Source organism: Centrocercus urophasianus, unplaced genomic scaffold, assembly GCF_019232065.1.
Source record: "Centrocercus urophasianus isolate 14NV4802_14NV808 unplaced genomic scaffold, USGS_Curo_1.0 seq_31, whole genome shotgun sequence".
In the NCBI taxonomy this organism is placed as follows: domain Eukaryota; kingdom Metazoa; phylum Chordata; class Aves; order Galliformes; family Phasianidae; genus Centrocercus; species Centrocercus urophasianus.
The window spans coordinates 8787028-8806170 of record NW_024884878.1 but is presented as its reverse complement, the minus strand read 5'-3'; the positions used below and the strand labels follow the sequence as shown (position 1 = coordinate 8806170).

Genomic DNA, 19143 nt, shown 5'->3' with positions numbered 1-19143 from the left:
GAAAGTACTGGTTTTTATAAACTTGTATGATGCTGCAATTTAATAACCCCCTCCAAGTGGATTTGTGTATCTAAGCCTTTGTGTATGTAGGTTTCGTATTGTGAAAGGCATGTGAGTAATAGGGTGGTCCTGCATTGCAGAGACACTCCTGTGCTGAACAGAACTCAAGCTAAAAAATGGAATTCCTATTAATGAGTTGTCCCTGTATTTTATAGGTGCAGTCAAATATTTTTTGAGTGTTTCCAGTGTGCCAGGAATTGGTGCACATGTATGTACATGTGAGGTGGCTTTTTTTTCCTTTCCCTTATGGGTGTGAATTTTGATATGTCTTGGCTTTGCCTTTTTCAAGACAGTAGTGACACTAGACTTAAGCACCCCAAGATCTCTTAAATTAATTGCAAAAGATCAATTTCCTCTTCTTTGTGATGTGCTTGACGGTGATTATTTTTTATTGTTATTTATTTATGCTTGGACTAGGAAAGCTTAATTCATCTCGTTTGCCAGTTACCATTATTTACAGTAAAAAGCAGAGCTAACTCATTATCTCTTTTTAATACAGTAACATCTGGCAAATGTCATCTAGATCATAAGATGAAACTCAAAAGAATCACTAGAGGTTTGGGGTACTATGATCTTGGCTGCACCTTTGAGGGACCATGTTGGCATCAGATGGTCATAACTGACCAGGAGGGGAAAGAATATACAAAGCTGCAGGCTGTTCATTATCAGAGCTTTAAACTAGATTTGATGGGGGAAGGAGGTGTACCACTGAGTGACAGAGAGGAGCCAGAGAGTCACTTCAGGAAGCAGCAGGGGAAAACCTCGTATTTTTCCCAAAGAATTTTGGGAGGGCTCCTCTTGGAAGGTAGTGCAATGGACAGACCAAGCTGAAGTGCCTCTGCACCAATGCACACAGCATGAGAAATAAGCAGGAGGAGAAACCGTAATGTAATTATGAATTACATTAATAATTTATGTCATGGAAGCTTGACTGGATGAATCACACATCTGGAATACTTTGGTTGAGGGCTGCAAGCTTTTTGGAAGGGACAGGCAATGTAGGAGAGGTAAGAGCTGCCTTTGAGAAACAGTCATGAGTAGTTTGGGGTCTCCAAAACAAGAAGGATGTGGAGCTCTTGCATCAGGTCCTGACAAGACCATGAAAATGATCAAAGGGCTGGCAAGACCTTTCGTGAAGGAAGGTTGAGGGAGATGAGCTTTTTACTGTGGAGAAGGAAAGGTTTTGGGGAGATTGCTTTGCAGCCTTCCAGTACTTGAAGGGAGCTTGTAAGCACGAGGAGACTCACCTTGTACGCAGAGAGATAAAAGAGTTAAAAAGGTGAGCGCATAAAGGAAAGGCTGTGTTAGTAAGAGGGAAATGGATGTGACACTGCTACAAGACCTTTTATTTCTACTCAAAACCCGTACTCTTAGGAAGAACTCAAGTCAGTAGGTAGCTTGCAACATTTGGAAGCTTATTTTGGAGTTTTAAGAAATGTGAAAACTATTTTTATTCGTCTGAGAACTTGGGATTATGGAACACAGATAACTTCTTAGACTTACTGTTACTGGAAAGTTATACTGTTGAAACTCAGAAGAGGAGGCCAACTGTGTTTTTACGTGAGCTAAATTACTGTTAGAAAGTGTATGTAAGTGCTGTCACCATGTAGCTGGGAGAGCTTATGTTTCTGTCTTGTGCTACACAGACTTAAGAACCTAAGGTTTAAAATATTGACCATCACAATTGTGTTAATAAAAATCCACAAAAAAAGCATGTAATTAAATTTTTAACGGATCTGTTAATCCATAACAGCCTTGTTCTTACTTTCCAGCCATCAGGCTTAACTGATATTTCATACATTGTTTCCGTAACAAGACAAATGCATTTCAGTGTAAATTGCTGAAATATCCTGCTAGAAGTTTGATCCTTACAGATAGGTTACTGTTGTAGTTTTGTAGGTTTTAAATTCATCTAAGTTCCATATACAATAAGTTCAATATGCAGATGGAAAGTACTTACATAAAAAGAGTTAATGAAAGTCAGTCTAGCAGCAGTGTATTCATTTTTTAGATGTATTATAGGTATATTTTGTGTATATTTATGCATTCTGGGTTGACCATATGGTTCAAGTATTCATTAGTACTTTGGGTATTTAAACACTTGGCACTTGTAGACACTGTTAAACATTCCTGTATAAACATCCTGCTTGTAAAGGCTGACAGAAGAAAAGACAGTTTTCCAAGTTGCTCACAAAATTATTGAAATTCCTCTAGTTATGTGTTTCTTACTGGTTATGAAATGCACTGTAACATTAGCATCATGATTACTGTCTTACATTCAATCGCTGCCACTAGCAGTGATGTAATCTCATCTTTCTGCCACGGAATTAGATGCAACTACTTATTTTAATTGACTTCACCGCTTGGTGTTGCTGGAAAGAACTCCAAGTCTGATTACAGGGAAGTAACCACTTTTTAAGGTTTTATTTTAATTCACTGATGTTAAAGTTTGTATGTTATTTGAGGATGAATTACACGGTGTCAGATTGCACCCTCAGCGAGTTTGCAGGTAATGCCAAACTGTATGGTGTGGTTGACGTTCCTGAAGGACAGGCTGCTGTCTAGAGAGATGGCAACTGGCTTGAGCAGTGGGCCCAGGTGAACCTCATGAGAACTCAAGAACCAAGGTCTTGCACCTCGGTCATGGCAGTCTCTGCTATCAGTGCATGCTGGGGGATGTAATGTTGGATCACACCACTGCCAAAAAAGACTTTGAGGTACTGGTGGATGGCCAGCAGTGTACCCTCACAGCCCAAATAGCCAACCGTCTCCTGAGCTGGATCAAAAACAGTATCCAGCGGGTCAGAGCTGTGGGAGGATGTCCAGAGGAGGGCCACAGAAATGGTCTCAGGGATGGAACACTTCTCCTATGAGGACGGGCTGACAGCTGGGGCTGTGCAGCGTGGAGAAGAGAAGGCTCTGGGGAGGCTTTTCAGTATCTAAAGAGGGACTGTAAGAAGAAAGTGAACAGACTCTTTAATGGCATCTGTTACGATAAGACAAAAGGAAGAGGTTTCAAACTAAAAGAGGGATGATTTAGATTGGACATAACGAAGAAGTTCTCCGCAATAAAGGTGGTGGGGTACTGGAGCAGGTTGCCCAGAGAGCTGGTAAATGCCCTGTCCTTGGAGATGCTCAAGGCAACAAAGATGTTTATTCCAGGGGAATTGAACCTTTAAAAGTTCCTTCCAACTCAAAAAAATTCTGTGATTCTATGAAATTGCATTGATGTGGTGTGATGTTTCACAGAGCAACTAGAAGCTTTTGTCTTAGCCATGATTTGTAGTTGGAAGAACTACTCCAGTGTTGTTGTTTCTTTACAATTGTCTTTTAATGAAAGATTTCTTTAAAAATAATCAACTTCAGAATTTGCTTTAGTCTTACAAGATGTTAAAATCTGCGTTCAATTTTTAAAAATCTTCTCTTTGTAAATCATGAATAAGACATCTTTATGAACTGCCTATAGGTGACACTGAATGAAGAGAGAATTTTTTTCTGGGCGTCATTTTATTTTGTTTTTTAATTGTGATTTACAAAAATAATGGCAAATTTTCTTTGGGAGAACACCAGAAGCATTTCTTGTTAATTGCAAGACTGAGCATGTCACTGTAGAGTCAGAACACCTTTAGAGTGTCTAGTTTTGAGGATAATAGACTGGTTATCAACAAAAGATGTGACTGACCTCAAGGTGAAAGAGATTTGTCACTGTAAATGGATGGCTGCAAACAGGTTTGTCTTGTGTTTTCTGGTTTCATCTGTGACGTTTGTTGCAGCATTAAGGCAGATGTTTCAGTAGGCTGATAGTGATGTTTTCTGTGCTTTCCTCCTGCCATCAGTTTTTTAGTTCATACAAGCAGGCATTTTGTTTTGCTGTATCAGATATTTTTCTTTCCCTCTCCTCACCCACTACAATAACAACAAAGGAAAAAAAACAACAAACCAACCTCAACACCAAAACCAGAAAAAATAGCTCTTTCTAATGCACATTCATCAGTATGTGAAAACTTGACATTCTACTGGGACAGAATTACATTTGAAATACTTATTTTCCATGGTAATTTGATCCAAATCTTGTCCTTTATGGATTTTAGTAAGAGACAGGCAAAAGTAAAATGCTACTTGCAGGATGCGTGTTTGGGAAACTGCTACGAGTAGTGGCTGGGGGTTGTTTCTCAAATAGGTGCTCAACTGTGAGAGAGTGAGCACTTCCAAGCACTGCCTTCTAAGAAAGAAGATTCAGTGGTCGTTTGGTAAATATCTAATTAGGGATTGGTGGGGGAGTAGATTGTAGAATTGATGCTCGTTTAATAAATTATCCTGAATTAATTATTCATATAGCATTTTAGACTTCCAGGCTACAAATTGAAGCACACAAATTAGAGAGTAGGTTAGTTCCATATTTCGTGCAGAACACTGGGAGTGGCTGAACTTCTTGAACACTGAAAGCAGTCCATTTCCAGTGGATGGAAGGGAGAAGCTTTGCACTGGAAAGTGGGACTGTGTGATCTCCTGTGGTGCTGCATTCCCTGCTTTGATAAGGAAGCATAAGGATGTACTAAATGGGATAGCACTCAACATTGCCAGATTTGCATTTTGCTCCTCGTCGCTGCAGAAATTCTTCTGGTGATCATTTCTCTAGGTACAAGTGTAGGTGGATGTGGCTGTTTTGGATGCAGTGTGTAACAATCAGGCCTTGAGCGTTGCAAACATTGTACAGATGGCAGGATAGAGATGGTGGGCTGGATATAAAAATACCTGTGCTGGCTGTCCTTAGCGTGCTGGAGGCTGGCTGAGTTACCCTACTTTCTTGCAGTGTTCTCAGTAAATGAAGAAGATGGCATGTGGAAGGGAGTCTCTGTTTTCACTACCTGTGTTTGTCCTTTTTAACTTTGAGCGTAAACGACAGATTGCAGAACAAATTCAAATTGATTCTGAGATGAATTGTGCTTGAGCCTTACCCAGGAGATACTTCTTAACTGTTCTTCTGCATTTCCTGATGGCAGAGATTCTGTAAGTTTCTGTCACAGTCTCTACTGGAGCAAATAATCTGGATAGCTGGAAAGATTTCCTTTCTTTCTAGGTACAAATATTGACTCTTACATCCCCCTTACACCAAATTAGTCTGTTTGCTATCTTTCACCATATGAACTGACCATGGAATACTGATCTCTTTTCTACCAGTTTCCTGCGTATGTCAGGATATGAAGTGTATGCCCTTGATCATCTCCTTCATTCTAAGCAAATTCATTTTTTCGGTTTTTTGAATGTCGTGTTCTCTTCGCTTTTCTGTGGCGTCATGCAGCTGCCTGGACTCTCTTTGTTTGTCTGCATTAAAAGTAAAGTAGATGAAACTGGACACAGCACGCTATCTGATGCCTCACTTCTACAACAGGAGAAAAAAAAGAACAGTGCCTACTTGTGCAGTTAGAGCACTAAGGAGGGCAGCAGCACCCCATTGTTGATGCAGCTTGTGATCTGCAGTGAGTTCAGAATCCTTTTTCACAGATCCAGAGCTGTTGGACAGGATCATCGTAACTGAGCATTAGGTTTCTTTCAGTGCTGCAGAAGAAGGCATGGTGGCATGGTTCCTTTCGTGGTAGTGATGGTTTTTGTCTGTTTCTGTCCACGAAATCTTGAAACCATTTTTCATTCTGTAGCAAAGGAAAGAGGGGCATGGGGTGGAACTGATGACATTTTCGATGCTCAATATGAGAATTCTGAGAGGCTGATGTTTTTGTTCTTTCTTTTCATGATTTTTTTTCACTCTTTTCCGTGCCCTTCTCCCAACCCCCATATCTGTGACACTGAATAAGAGGAGATTAAAGTCCAGCATAGAGTCTCTGCAGAGACTGACTGCAGAGGTCGCTCTTCTATAGAGAAAAAAGATTCTAAAACACAAGTTTCAGAAAAGAGAGTCTTAATACAAATCTTTCCATTATAAATTCTAAGAGAAGTGTAAAGAAATAGCTTTGAAAGAGGGGACAATTCTCAATTAATTTAATGGGAGCAAGGATAGATCTTTATTCTTAAACTTAGGGAGGAGAAACCAGTATTTTTGGTTTTTTAGGAGCATATGTTTCAGATCACATTTTCCAAATACGTATATGAAAAGAAATGAGTGCTTTAATATGCGAACATACCATGTCTGTATGAAACTGTCATTAAAAATAGCAAGTGGAACCACCTTAGGATTTTTCAGAGCAACTGCTATTTTCTGTATCTTGTACAGATTTCATAAAATCATAAAATAACTTGGGTTAGAAGGGACCTTTAAAGCTCATCTAGTCCAGCTTTCGTCTGCTATGAGTAAATGATTTTCAATGGCAGCAATCTTAGTAAAACAAAACGATAAAATGTTTGGGTGTTATATGGATACTGCACCACAGAGGGGAAAAAATGGGGGAGGATAGAAATTGTGTCAGTATCGTGCCTGGATTATACTTCATATGTCACTTAACTCTAATGTCAATGTGGTGATTTGTTAGCCCACTATAAGCAGCGTGCAATTAGCTTCACTTGTCTGCATCCATGTATGTAGGTCACTCCAAAAGTAATGCCTCCTATTTTCTTCCATGGAGAACTATTACAGATACAAAGAGCACAACAACCTCTTGATAGAGCAGAGTCTCAGCTGCAAAACACTGTTTTTCAAGATGGTTGCCAACATTAGCTATGCATTTTTGCCAGTGATGCAAAAGAGCTTGCAGGCCATGCTCAAAAATCTGCTTGGCTGTCTGGAGCATGGCTTGTCTTTCACATCAGTGTCACCACTGCTGAAACACATCAACCACCAACTCACTGTGCTTACATCTGCTGTTTGGTCTCTGTAAGAAATCAGCAAGCATCAGTGAATGGGTGCCGTTTTTTCCACTCGGAGGAATTCTGAGGAAAATTGACATCATCTACCTGGACTTGTGCAAAGTGTTTGACTCTGTCCTGCATGACATCATGACAGCCTGGTCATCAAATTGGAAAATAAAATAAAATAAAATAAATGGATTGGTTGGATGGTTGCAACTCAGAGAGCTGTGGTCTGTGGCTCAGTGTCCATGTGGAGACCGGTGATGAGTGGTGTTCCTTGGGGATAAATGTTGGAAACGGTGCTATTTAACATCTTTGTAGGTGACATGGACAGTGGGATCATAGAATGACCTGGGCTGAAAAGGACCTCAAAGAACATCTAGTCTCATTCGCCCTGCTGTGGGCAGAGTTGCCAACCACCAGACCAGGCTGCCCAGAGCCGTCCAGCCTTGCCTTGAATGGCTCCAAGGCTGGGCATCCACAGCCTCTCTGGGATTGAGTTTGCAGATTACAGCAAGCTGAGTGGTGCAATTCACACGCTGGAAGGAATGGATGCCATCCAGAGGGATGCAGGCAGGCTTCAGACATGCCATGCCAACCTCAAGAAGATCAGCCAAGCAAAGTGCAAGGTCCTACAACTAGGTCAGGGCATTCTCAAGCACAGATACGGGCTGTATGGAGAATGACTTGAGAGCAGCCCTGAGGAGAAGGGCTTGGGAGTGTTGGTTGATGAAAGACTCAATATGAGCTGACAGAGTGTGCTTGCAGCCCAGGCCAACCATATCCTGGGTTGCATCAAGAGAGTCATGACCAGCAGGTCGAGGGAGGGGATTCTGCTCCTCTGCTCTGCTCTTGTGAGGCCCCACCTGGAGTACTGCATCCAGTTGTGGGGTCTCAACACAAGAAAGACATGGAGCTATCGGAGCAGGTCCAGAGGAGGGCCATGAAGATGATCAGAGGGCTGGAAGAACTTCCCTGTGGGGACAGGCTGAGAGAGCTCAGGCTCTTCGGCCTGGATAAGAGAAGGCTCCTGGAGAACCTTCCATGAACTCATGCTTGCTGGGCCTGATCTTGTAGCTGTCCTGCACATGCTGTGTGGTTGCACTCAGGATGACTTCTTTCATTGCCTTCCCTGGCTCTGAGATGTGGCTGACAGGTCTGTAAGCTCCCCAGATCCTCCTTGCAACCCTTCGTATAGACTTGCATCACTTTAGCAAGTCTCTGATCTTCTGAGATCTCTCTGTTTGACTAGGACTGATGGTAGATGGTGGAAACCACCTTGGAAATGATGTCTGCCAGCACGCTCCGGTAGATCCCATCCAGCTCCATGGACTTCTGACAGTCTAGATAAAATAGCAGGTCTCTGAGTATTTCTGTCTGAATTGTGGGGTGTTTATTCTGCTCCCCACCCCAAAATTCCAGGTGAGGAGGCTGAGTACTCTGAGGATAACTCATCTAATAGTGACAGGTGTAAAGAAGGCTTTCTTATCCTCAGTGGTCGTGTTCCCTGCTGATTGAGTAAATAAAGATTCCCCTTACTCCCTTCTTACTGTTAATATATTTGTAAAACACTGCCTTCTCTTTCTTTTTTTTTGTATGAAAATGGTTTCTATTTCAATCCAGGCCATCCAGGTAGCCTTATTTTTGGTTTTCTCTTTGGAACTTTTTGAGTTTCCTATCCTTTAAGGCTTGTTATCTAGCCATAATCACTGTAGAGACTGGTGTTTAGGGAAGGATAAGAAAACAAAAGCATTGTTACTAGTGTAGAATTGTGTTAAGAATCAGCACAGTATTTATTACAAAAATAGACTTTGTTACAGGAAATTCCACCTCTCCTCCCACCTGAGATTTTGCCCATATGCAAAACAGATTTAAAATAAATAAATTAATTAAAATACGAAGCAAATAAACAAACTGGCATATGCTTCTGGCACACTTTTAGTTTCAGAGCAGTTCCGAAATTGCAGGTTGAAGGTGAAGAAAATCTCAATTTATCCTGGTTTATAACTCATATCATTAAAAAAAAAAACTTGCCAAGATTTGAATTTTCATGAATCCTGAATAGGTGCATTTTAGGTTTTTGGATGTTAATGAAAGGTGTACTTCTCTTCATTTTTTCTTGTTCATTCATTGAATGCTTTGAGAACATTATCCTGGAAAACCATATGGAGCGAACTTAAAACAATAGTGAACAGACTCTTGCTCGTGCTACGGTTCTGCATTTTTAAGTTGCAAATTGAAGTCTCACGAGTCTGTCTCTCTGAGAACACTCTCTTTTTTAAAAAGCAGATCTTTGTCTTAGTCCTTTGCTTTCTTTGGTGGTACAATGCTGTTGAATATTCCATCAGGATACAGTAAAATGCTTTCTCTGCAAATTGGAGGATACCAAGACGCCATCTTTCCTTACCAAAGAATATTTAATATGGACAACATATAATTCTATCTTGTTCTGCATGGAAGGCTAATTCCAAGCTAGACTTAAATCGTATATTTTGAACTAGGTGATTCTTTTCTCCATTTTTTTGTTTTTTGTTTTCCATGATTCCTTTTATTCCACTTAATTGTCATCAAAATCGTTTGATGCTGAAGAATGCATTCTTGTTAATTCCTCTCTCCCATCGTGGGTTCGTTGTCTGATCTCAACCTGCTATTCCTTTATCGCAGTAGCTTCTGTTACTGTTTCTGAACTAGTTCCGAACGTACTGAATCAGTAACGCACAGCTTCACACCTGATGTGGAGCTGTCTCACCCCGTGCAGTCACTGATTGCTGTGGGCAATCAAGTCACCATGACCTTGCTGTGCACTTTGCCAATGCACGTGTAACTGTACGTGGCTGCTGCCTGATGAGTTGGCTTCTGCTGGCAGAAGAGTTGGTGGGAACTTTGCTCTCATCTGCAGCAGCTGCTGTTGCAGTCTCACGTAGCACTTCCCGTGATAGAACATGATTTGAATTATCTACCTAAGCCACAGAAGATAAAGAAGCTGCACGTGTTTCATGAGTTCACAAGTAATTGTGCTGTAGAGATTTCCCATCTTTTTCGAAAGCAAGTTCAAATAAGCTCTTTTTGGGAAATCATTGAACAGTAGAAGTTCAGAACATACACGATGGTCCTAGTAATGCAGTGGTTCAGATGGTAACTCAAACTCTTGTTGTATAGAAATTATTTCTCTTACCAGTTACTGTGTGCACAAGCGTGAGAAAAAGAATAATACCTTTGTTGTAATGCAGGGTGATACACATGAATTTGAGAGAAGGGAATGCCTAAGAGGTTCCGTGAGGTTATTATCCAAATGTTGGCCTGGAATGTTTGTATTTCTTCGCAGAAACAGGCAGCAAAGAGATTTCATATGGGTTTCTGTTATGACAGCTGTTATGCTTGTGGTTTCATTTTGTGAAGCTTTGCTATTTTGAACAATACCTTATTTTTTTAGTTCCCAAAGTTTTACTCAATTGTGGATTTCTAAAGAGTTGTTCAGCTTTTTCTATGAACTGTGCTATTCCCAGATGAGAAGAGTGGGCTGGTATATCAATACCATATATTTTATTCATGCTGATTCAGATCTAAAATAGTTCAGATGTTAGAGTAACACTTTCCGTTGTTAATGAGTATATGTTTGGGAATCTATCTTGAAAGAGAATCATGGAAGCATTGGTATATATATCTGGGGATGGCTTAGTAGCATCCTCTACTCCTTTACCATGTTCTGCTTTTAAAGAGCAAGCCACACCAAAGTCAGTTTTCTTACACCTCCCTCCCCTAGTTATTTAATTCCTGTTATTTTTGTTAATGTAATGCTGATTTAGCAATCAGATTGAAGAGTTGCTAAATCATGTTCTGAAATTGAAAGTAAATTACTTTCTGTTCATCCTGTGGGTTAGTGGCATGGCATTTAATTGTTTTCATAGCAGAGTAATAGCAGAGTTATAAACTGTGGAAAATAAGGCCATGGCACTTAAGTGTATTTACCACTGCAGCTTTCAGTACTATATATTTGAATGTTTATGCTGATTATGTGGTGCACTTTGGCATGAGGAAATAGCATGTCTCTCAAGGCAAAAGTGAGTATGTGCAGAATGAAACCGAAAGACATCTCCTAGCTGTGTGATGCAGTTATATCCATAGCTACCAAACCGTGCCTTTACTCCGGGTGGTTCACCTCTGCGCGTGCTGTTAGTTCTCCAGAACCTGTAGTATGAACCTTTAAACATTTGGTCTGTTTTCATAATCTACTGACATTTTTTGTGTGCAGGAGTTCTCTCTCATCCTGAGTTTTCTTGTGATTCTTCCTCTGACATATGAAGATCAATCTTATTCCCCACTTGTTGCTGTGTTACAGTCCTTACATAAGCCAAGCTGCTGTAGCTGGTAATATAAATAATCTTTCAATTCCCTGAAATTCGTAGAGTTCTTTTCCTGCTCTTGTAGTGACTTGAGTAATATTTCTCGCAAGTGGCTTGCATGCACTCTGCATGCAAAGCACTCTGATGAGGTCTTAACGGAAATCTGATGTTATTACTTGTGAAATGTTCAAGGAATTTAAGACCTGGGCTTCTACTCTTGTGCAGATGAGTCTTTTATGTAAAGTAGGAAAACTTGCATCAGTTCTTTAGGAGTCAGTGTTAATCATCTCATCACTGGCAGTTCGAACATCTTATTTGTTTTCTTCTAACGTGAAAAAAATGAGTAAAGATACTGAGGGTAATTTCATTCCTGCTTATTTCAAGTGCGGGATGTACTGCTCCCTGAAGATCCATGGCTAAATAAAAAGCTGAAGATTGAGCTTGCATAGTATCTGATCGAATGCTGTTTGTGCAGGGAAGTTACAAATGCCCTAGGCTGATACACACAGCAGTTGTGCATCCTGGCATACACGCATGTAATCCATAGATAATGACACTTCATTAGTATCAATTGATTATTTTTGCAAGTTTTTGTTTTTCATCTTCATTAAGGAAATTAATTATTCACTCAATAGTATAAAAGGACTGCGGATCTATTTACCCCTGTTAGCTGCAATACAAGTCCTCTAATTTATTTATTGTTGCCCTCATGTGTCTTAGAGAAGTATCAGGCTCCTTGCCATTCAAGTCCTGATCTCTTCAATAAGGTTTCGTTGTTTTCTCATCTGTACTCATGTGGGAACATTAGTTCAGTGCTGGTCTAACACTAGCCCAGTCCTTTCACTTAACAATACACCTGTGATACTTCTGCTGTCTTCCGTGGGACTAGTGACATATTTAAATTGATTGAAGTTGTATTCTCCATTGGAGTGAAGTAACCAGGATTGGAAAATAAAAAATGCTGTGTTTGCCTTAGAATTTCACGGAAACTTTAGTAATTATTGTACTAGAATGGTGGTGTTAAAAACTGTAACTAATACACAATAGTATTGCTGCAACAGAAGTAGCATCTGGCGAGTCCTTGCACCTTCCTGCACTTTCAAGGTGATCGTTTCAAATTACACTAGGCATTTACTGTATCTCCAAAAATCTGTCTCAGAGCTGTTTTCAGTAGACAAATTGCGTTCTCTTTGTGTGAGGCTGCATTGCATCACCAGCCCCACATTCAGGCTTTCCCCACAGAAACTTCTGAATGAAGTAACAAAACGAATGACTTCTTTTTCATTTCCTCATGTAAAACAAATCCTAACATGAAGTCCACTTTAAATATATCACAGCCTAATTAAAGAAGTCAGCGTATTTACTAAGATATAATTGAAGCCATTTCCGTGAAGGACAGAGAGAAGATGTTATATTTGATCTTAGGAAAACAAACAGTGCATGAAGCTGGCAGTTGTACAGAAGCGAGGTTTGTGAACAGTGGTACTACAAGAACTCCTCTTAGGAAATAAGCATTAAGACATGTTAGCATGTCTTACACCCATGTTTTCCATGGGTATTGCAGTGCAAAGGGGATGTTCAAGCACAAATGTCCTCTAAATGATTTTATTATTTTATTTTTTTATTCTCAGCATTCTTAATTTATTTGGCTTTCTTTATTCTTAGCGTTTTGTATGCTTAAAGGATGTTGATGATGTTAAAAGGTGGGTTGTAAGTTTATCTTGATTTCATGAAGCCTTTATGTTAAAAAATACAGCTTTTCTTTAATAAGTGTATTTCCCCTAATTTCTAGCAATCAGCTTTTACTCTGCTCTTCAGCATGCTGTAGGTCCCTTAGTTGTCAAAGCAAAGCTGTAACTTTATTACATAGAGTTACAAGAAGCTGAAGCAGCATGAGGAGTGCATGAAGTGCCGTTATTACTTGTTGCTGAAGAACATACCTCTTTGATTCTGAAGAGAAAGATGCAAGTGGTTGCAAATCTAAAGAAATTCTTCACTTGTGTTGAATGGATGGCATTGAATGACTGGTGTCAAGTGTCATCTACATTTCTTCAGGACACCAGCTGCCTTTCCAAGGATGTCTTGTGAGCGGGGCCTTGAGTGCTATGATGTATGAAATGAAAGTGGAAGAGAACCAAGGGCTCCCCCTGGAAAGTGTGCTCTGCCCAAGCTTGCTGCTGTTCAGCCAGAGTCCTGTGGAATCCCCCTGTGATTCTCTGGAGCAGCTGGTGGGGTGCGTGGCTGATGGCAGCAGGCTTTGGAAGCAATCTCGCTGTCTAGGGCTATGTCCAATCTTTATGACCTTTTTTGACAAGAGGAGCATATTTTGTAAAAGTGGTGCTGTTCCCACTGCAGTAAGTCTCAGCGGTCCCTCGTGTAAGGAGCTGTAATTCCTCGGTCTTCCTTGTGTGCTCTGCAACTCCCAAAGCTCCACTAACTAGGCTGACCCAAGGGGATTTCATCTTAAAATTGTTGAGCCACGTGGTACTGTGTGTTAGTGCAACCGATTGATAAAAAGCCAATCAAATTATGTTGCATGCAGGTTTTTCAGTGGAGATGAATTTTATATCATGGTTGTCAGGCAGGAGTGAAATTACTTGGTCTCCTGAGGGTCGCAGGACAGGACTACAGGGGTGACTACAGATAAATAAAAGAAATGCATTCAGTTTTACCTGAAGAAAATGGTGTCATGCAAGTAAAAAGTAAAGGAGAAGTACTGTGGGAGTGGAAAGTGTTCCCCAAAGCCAACGACAGAGCAAGTGAATGAGGAAAATAATTATTGTTTCCTTAATTAATTTTATTTTCTTGAGAAATTTTGCGTTTTCATCGTTGTGACTTGTGTGACCTATTCAATGGCAGTGACCTTGGTGAAAGATATGATTCACCATGATGTGTAATTGTTTTTTCTACAGTTGTGCCCCTTGTGTTTACCATGTGTTTAATGCCATTTGGTGATGGTAATTATAGAACATTGCTGGAAACTTTGTAAGTTATAGTTTGGATGAAAGTGCTGTAATTTTACAGGAATTATTATTTCCTATAAATCTCATTTGAAAATTCAAGGATGCTGCATCCTGCTGGGCTTTTGGGTGTTTCTATTTTCAGTACTTTTGTGCTTCTTGAGTCATATTGATTTCCAAATGCTATAAATCTGCACAAAACAGGAAGAGTGTAATAGCCTTGTACAGTAGCTGAGCCGTTTCTATTTCTAATTAGAATATTTATTAAAATTGAACAAGAACAGGCTTAATGTAGTAAGAAGCTGCAGTTTCCCTTTGTGATCTAAACTAATAATTGGAACTGATTCCAATTGTTTCTGTACGTTCTTAAGTCTAAGATTCATTCACCTTGAAGGAAAAGTAGCAGAGGAACTTTCTTGTAATGCCCTGTCAAAGCCAGAGCTCTCTCTATGCAAGTGAGAAGAGATGAAGTCTGGCAGTAGCAAATTGCTGAAGAAGAAATTGTTTTTTGTGTTGTCTGTGTTACCTGTATTTCATTACGATAAGTAATATTCTGGAATGCCAGCTACCTGTAATTAAGCTGCTTTTTTGTTTCAGTTACCCTCTTATTCTAAAATACAGGTCTTGGATAGATTTGTGGTTGAGGAGTACTGCTGGCAGTTCAGATTCATGTGTTGAGTGAATGAGGATGCATGCAATATTTTGATTTATGTTGTTGTTATTTGTTTTTTTTTTGTTTTTAAGAACTATATCAGCAGTATATCTTCTAATATGTATGGGTCTTCCTTTTTCTTCGGCAAATTCTGAGCGGACCCTGCTTTGTTTGCCTCTAGAGGTTTTAGGTTCTGCGACCTGATGTTTCCAAGTAGCTGTGCATTTCCTAACAGTGATCAACAGTCTGCCAGATTTCCTGCACAGACATTAACTATTCTGGTGGAAATGGTCCAGTATGGTTTATTTTTGTGCCGTTACGAGGTTTTACTCACTTCTTCCTCTCAAACACGTCTGTGGCTTCCTATGCATGACAGCAACAAACGTCAGAGAATTGGTGCCACTGGAGGCTGCAGCCAGCACTGTCCCTCACACCCGGCTCCAGCATGCCAGGAAAGCTTTCAGGAAGCCAAGGTAGTATGGTCTAGTATTAAATGTGGAGGTTAGTGGGCCTGCCTATGGCGGGAGGGTTGGAAATTCATGATCCTTGAGCTCTTTTCCAACCTGGGCCATTTGTGATTCTGTGATTCTGCTGGCTGTGAAGCTCCCATGCTGGGGGGTAACTGGGCCCATGCTGAGGGTTCTGTGCTCTAGCTGACAGCATCTTACAAATGGCCAGTGCTCTTGAGTGTACTGAGTCACATGGCATTAGGTTTGCTGTACTGATGGAATTCTTGGTTTAAAGAAGGAGATCAGCTAGAAGGTTACACATGTAAATGTAAAGGGTTTATTAATCGGGGTGATGGAGGATGGTTTGAGCTTTGGCCAGGCTGTGGTCAGGCACCTGAGTTATTTCTGTAGCAGCTTGTGAACTTCAGTTGCTCGCATACAGGCACATCTCAGTTCAGGCATAGGTAAATGTTGAACAGTTTGTCCAAAAACACATCATACACTTACAACAGCAGAATATGAAATCTGAATCTCTCGAGGCACAAGTCCTGCCTGTGTCAGCCTCCATCTGTCACAGCTGGTCCCTGCTCTGGTACTGCCTTGCAATGCAGCTGTGTTCCCAGTGGGTCCCTTGCTGTCTTTGCCCTCTGCTCTGCTGTTCCCTCGCTGTGCTGAGGGCTGCCCCTCTGGGAAGAAGCATGGATGGGGCAGTACCAAACAGTGGGGAAATGGGAGAATGATGTAAGGGCACTGGAAGGAGAATGAAGTAATTAATGCATTCTGTATTCAGCAGTGTCTCCTCAAGGAGTCCGAATAAGTGGATAGAAGGATTAGGCCTGTGAATTAAGGGCCTGCCAGGAAATTTGTTGCTTTGAAGACCAAGGAAATAAATGAATAAAGGCTTCACTAACTTGGGGTTAAGATTATTCACTGATGCTCTGTACCTTTTGAGAATGTATAGAATAGCTAATTCAAAGCCCCTAGAAACCAGAAAGCGCATGATTTAATGTATTAAGCTCCCACTGTAGAATTTCTGCTCTGCATTTCTGGAAATGCCTCACTGCATCTCCATAGCCTCTGCAGATGCCCCAGCAGCTCTGGACACAGAGCTCCTAGCTCTGTGGAGCAGAGTCCTGACACGTCCCTGGCAAGCCTTGAGCCTTAAATACGTATGACAAGTAGGGGCTTTTCCCAGCACCAGGCTTGCTCTTCACAAATTACACCAGGCTTGCCTGGGGTTTCATTCTGAGATGCTCCTTTCACTTGCCCCTTGCTATACTTTTAGAATTCATTGTCATATATGCCAGTAGGCTATTAGTAATTCCATGACACGAAGGCATTTTTGTTCATCTCTAGGGAACCTTTGTAGCTGAATCATTCCCACACAATCAATTCAGTTCAGCCCTGAAAGGAGGCATTCTTGATTCCTTGGGATAAATATATACTCTTTTCAAATCACAAGATGCAGCTCTTCCAGGCTGCTCTCGCTAATAACTCCACTAGTCACCACACTGAGAGTTAACAGAGTGAATGCAGCTGGAGTGTTTGCAAATATGTGCCGGAATGTAAATGTGTGAATACAGCATAAACAATAACACATTGTTCTAGTTCATTCACATCTCTATTCATGTATCTTATAGCAATTTTCAGGCCCCTGAGAACCATCATCTCGCCCAGCCTCCTCCCTATCACTCCTGTTTAGTTCAGTCAGACTGTGGCTTTCTTCAGGAGTTCATCTCCAAGCTCCAAAGAACTCAAAAGATGGACAACCTCTACTAATTGCAGAGATTCTCCTATTTGTGAGCCCTTGTTGCTGACCTTTTCCCAGGGACTGCTGACAGTTCTCTGATTTCATAACCCAAGGCTATGATATGGGGGTGACGAGCACGTTATTTTTCATTGCCTGGCTGTCAGAGGCACAGTCTCTATCAGAGACACCACTGACATACTTGAACCATAGTCTAAGCTCTGGAACTTATGAGACTTGAAGTCTGTTTTTGGCTTCTTTGCTTCTCATAGGTAAACCTGAAAGAAGACACTAGGATTCTCTGCATAAAGCTTTCAGTTCCTGGTGTAAAACTGCTGAAATTCCCTTCATTCGTGTGTGTGTGGCTCAGCAAGTCCTAACAAGCTGCAGTCCAGATTGAGGAGCATCCAGGAAGGAATTAGCAATGGAGGTTCCTTAAGGGGAAATCTTAAGGGCAGCCAATTCGGGAAGAATGCTTTCGTTGAACTTGACTTTTTACTACTTGGTGATGCCAAAGCATATCAAGGGTTTGAATATCAACTTCTGGATTGCTTTTTTCCAGAGTGTTAGATATGCTCTTCCTCTGCTCGTTTTCTGTTCTTGATTGAGTTATGTTTTGGAAGAGCTGTAGTCTCAAAATCTTTAGTGTTTTGTGTTACTTTACCCATGGTGTTTTGCTGGCTTATTGTGAGAACTATGCTTGCCAATGCTTTCTATTAACTTCTGTGGTTTTACTTACAGTGATGGAGCTTTTGGTGAATTTAAAAACCTTTTTACAAAGGCATGCTGAGATGTACTCTTTTCTGTATTGGAGTGATAATCTTTGTTATATTTCCTACTTTTAAAAAGCTCTGTCTTCTCAGATAATTAAATTGTATAGGTTTTCTTTCCTTTTTATTTTTTACTTTTTTTGTTTAATAGAAATATTTTCATCTTCAGTGCTTTTTAACTTTGAGATGTTTTCAAAATTGAAATGAAAAATTCAAAAGAAATATGTCATCCAGTCTTGGATTACATGTTCAAAAAGAGTTCCTGAGCCTTAGTAGGGGAATCCGTCGGCAGAAGTTTAATTCATTTAAGCAGAACAACAAAGGAAGTTTATTTGGCGTTATACTTCATTCTGACACAATTCTATTCACATTTTAATTGAGTTACCTCATGATCTGTGTACTCTTGAGTTAAGATCATATTAATTCCCATTCCTTGATTCAATTTGCTGCATTTCAAATAAGACATTTTACGAGCATCTGTTGAGGGGTGCTACATCATGCCCTTGGTCTGTTATCTGCTGATTGCTGGAGCTCTAGCATGGGGATTGCATTAATAGAACATACTTTGTTTAAAATAGTGTCTGAATGTATTATTTTTAGTATTTTTATGTGTTGTTTATATTTATTATTATGTGTTTCGGAAGTTTAAATTTGAACGTTCTTCTAAGTCACTGCAATAATCTGTACTGTCAGTGCAGGGTGAGTCATCAGAAGTTGCTTCAGATTTGTTCAAGGATCCTTAAAGAATAAAACACGCTGTATTTCCTGTTTGCACAGATGGGTATTTTTGCATCTTTATTTAAAAAAAATAATAAGATGTTTAGGAAACACTTTTTCTCAGTGCAGACTTGAGTTCTGTCTCACTAACTTCAATGTTATGGTCAGTTCTACATGGATTCACTAATCTGAAGGCTTTTTTCAACAAAATGAGCCAAGGCATTTTAATTAATGAGCTGGAGGTTTTCAGTCCTCAGAGTTGTAAAGTGGAAGAGTTTTGCTATGCTATTTTTAATTAGAAAAATTAATTTCTTCATAATCTTAGAAAACATTTCTCGTGAGATAGGATGCACACTGTTTTGTTCTGTTGACAAATGAAATAGCGTAGAAATTCATTAGAATTACTTTTGTCAAGCTAAGTGCTTCGAACATGTCATTATGCTTCCTCACTGTCCTTGGAATTCAGTGCTTGAGGAGGGTTGAGGCAGCAAAGGTCACCACGAGCTTCACCAGACAGTTTTTTGGTGGACTTCCCACTTCAGGAGGAGCGTGAGTTCTTTTGGGATTAGTTAGAATTTCATTTTTCTTCTTCAAAGGTTCTTCTCTCCAGTGGATCTGGGATTGGAAACCTTCAAGAGCCAAAC

General features: G+C 40.3%; 1 protein-coding gene across 1 annotated transcript in view; it reads left to right on the top strand.

The window, feature by feature from the left end:
• COMMD10 (COMM domain containing 10) overlaps positions 1-19143 on the top strand; it is a 97909-nt gene that overhangs the window by 49110 nt on the left and 29656 nt on the right. The window lies entirely within an intron of this gene.